The sequence below is a fragment of the Lynx rufus genome, unplaced genomic scaffold (assembly GCF_022079265.1).
Source record: "Lynx rufus isolate CCGP_SWC_20201006 ecotype Redwood Valley unplaced genomic scaffold, mLynRuf1.p SCAF_5, whole genome shotgun sequence".
Classification (NCBI taxonomy): domain Eukaryota; kingdom Metazoa; phylum Chordata; class Mammalia; order Carnivora; family Felidae; genus Lynx; species Lynx rufus.
In genome coordinates this window covers 24,641,369-24,644,454 of record NW_025814867.1, presented here as the reverse complement: position 1 = coordinate 24,644,454, position 3,086 = coordinate 24,641,369, and positions in this window count along the sequence as shown.

Below are 3,086 nucleotides of genomic sequence, written 5' to 3'. Positions count from 1 at the left end.
ACTCCTGTGGGAGCAGCTGTCCACACAAAGGGAAACAGTGCTTATGTAGTGTTCACACAGGGCCCACAACAGTGTGCCCGGCCACCAGCTGGACCAGAAATCCACATAATTCACAGGACCCCAAGGACAGTACTCAGAAGAGTCTTGCCTCAGGAGTGGGAAATAATTCCCTCCAGAATAGACATTGCTCTGGTCCCACCTACAAATGTTAAGAAAAGCAAAGCCTAAAAAAATCAAGCTTTTCCAGCAAGTGAACTACATGCCTGAACAAAGCTCAGGAGTATTTACTGGAATACACAAATATTTAGGACCCCAAAAAGTAAAATTTGCAACATCTGGTACCCAAAAAGGAGTGACCCGGCATGTAAAGAAGCAGAAAATTACAACCTATGTGAGGAGAAAAATCCACGAATTAAAACCCAGAACTGGCACAGATGTTAGAATTAGCATACAAAAGTGTTAAAACACTTATTACAGCTGTATTCCTTATGTCCAGAAAGTGAAGTGGTTGCATGGATGGTGTAGAAAAGACCAAAGTTTGACTTCTAGAGATGGGAACATCAGCGTGTGAGTGAAAGCTACAATGGATGGGACTAACAGCAGAGTAGACCTCACAAAAGAAAAAAAAAAATTAGTGCCCTTGAAGCCAGCATAATAAAGACTTTCAAAAATAAAACACACAGAAGGGAAAAAAAAAAGAACAAGAAAGCAAAACAAAACAGATGAACAGAGCATCAGTGAGCTGTGGGGCCATTTCAGGTGGCTTCCTATGTGCGTAACTTGAGTGCCCAAAGGAGAGGAAAAAGGGGAAGAAAAAAAAGAAAGAAAGACAAAGAAAGAAAAAGAAAGAAAAGAAAGAAGAGAAAAGAAAGAAAGAAAGAAAGAAAGAAAGAAGAAAGAAAGAAAGAAAGAAAAAGAAAGAAGGAAGGAAGGAAGGAAGGAAGGAAAGAAAGAAAGAAAGAAAGAAAGAAAGAAAGAAAGAAAGAAAGAAAGAAAAAGAAAGAGAAAGAAAATATGGTGAAACAGTTTCTACACTTTCTACAGACACTTTTACATCCCGGAAATGCAGGAGTCTCAACACCCAAGCACAAGACATGTGAGGAAGACTACGCTATGGCACATCAATCTCGAATTGCTCAAAGCCCATAGTGATAAAGAGGAAAGTCTTAAAAGCAATCGGAGAGAAAAAGACACATTCTATGCAGAAGCATGAAAACGAGGGTGCTGGCGGATTTTGCAGGAGACAGAAGTCTTTAAAGGACTGGCTGAAAGAAAAGTAGCTGTCTCCCTAGATGTCTATGCCCAGCAAAAATATCTTCCAAATAAGGCAAAATAAATTGTTTTCATATGGACAAAAGCTAAAACAATTCATTACCAACAGACCCAGACTACATTACTGTTTTAGAAAGTCCTCAGGAAGAGAAGAATGATAGCAGATAGAAATATGGATCTGCACAAAGAATGAGGAGTTTTGGAAATGGTAACTACACCTATAAATGTATAAGATTTTTTCTTCTTTTTAAAATATCTTTAAAAAGATCATTGGCTATTTAAAAATAATGATGCAGCTTATGTAAATGTAAAATGTTTAACAACAATAGCACATGATCCTAGGGGTGAGAAATAGAAGTATATTACTGTAAGGTTCTTATGCTGTATGTAAAGTGATATAAAACCACTTAAAAGTGTAGTGTTATAAATAATGACATATACTGTACACATTAGGAAACCAGTAGAATAACAAAACAAAGAATTATAGCTAATAATTCAACAGATGAGGTGAATTAGAATAACAAATACTCAAAAGAAAAAGAAGAAAAAGGGAAAAGGATAAATAGATGGGGCAAATAGAAAACAATTGGCAAAATCACATACAAAAACGTGATAAATCTGACTTTAAAATTAGCTTCTGCTTTTTTCTGAGATGCTATTATTAAAAGTCAGTCTGGGATAAACATTTGTGACCCTATATTTTTTGACAAAACCGTGGTTTTCAGAACATGTAAAAGACTTACAACTCAGAAGTCAAAAAGCAAGCAATGTAACAAAAATCATGGCTAAGGGAATATTGACAAAAGAAAATATAATGGCCAAAAAGCTCATGAAAAGATATTCAGTATCATTAGTCATAAGGGAAATGCAAATCAAAACCACGATGAGATACCACCATACACCCACTAAAATGGCTAAAATTAAAAATACTGACAATCCTGCATGTTGAGCATATGGGACAACTCTAATTTTCATACATTATTGTTGAAATGTACACCTATTTGTTGAAATAGGTGTACCTATTTTGGAAAACAGTTGGGCGTTTTTTTGATATAGTTAAATCTATACTAAACTTATGGACCAGCAATTCCAGTCCCAGAGTTTCTGCAGAGTAATCAAAACTTATATCCTTCTTAAGACTTGTAGAATTTTGTTGACAGCAGCTTTATTCATAATATTCAAAAACTTTACGGGGCGCCTGGGTGGCGCAGTCGGTTAAGCGCCCGACTTCAGCCAGGTCACGATCTCGCGGTCCTTGAGTTCGAGCCCCGCGTCAGGCTCTGGGCTGATGGCTCAGAGCCTGGAGCCTGTTTCCGATTCTGTGTCTCCCTCTCTCTCTGCCCCTCCCCCGTTCATGCGCTGTCTCTCTCTGTCCCAAAAATAAATAAATAAATAAATAAATAAATAAATAAATAAATAAATAAAAACTTTAAACCACCCAAACCATCATCAACAAGAAAATGGACAAACAAAAGTGTATTATATTCATGAGATTCAGTACTTCTCAACTATAAGGAGAACAGACTTCTCGTACCTGCCACAGACATGATGACTGGAAAAAAACTTCATGCTGAGTGAATAAATCCAGACACTGAAGAGTGCTTACTGTATGATTCCATTCATAAGGAGTTCTAGAATGGGCAAAGCCAGGACTCTGTAATAGAAGGGGTTGAGGAGGGGGTTGCCTGCAAAGGAAATTTCTGGAGGGATGTGGATGTAACATGCATGTAAATCTACATCTAGACTGATTGCAGTTATACTGGTCACCTTTACAATGTACCAGACATTTGTCAAAAGTCTTCGAACTGTGTATT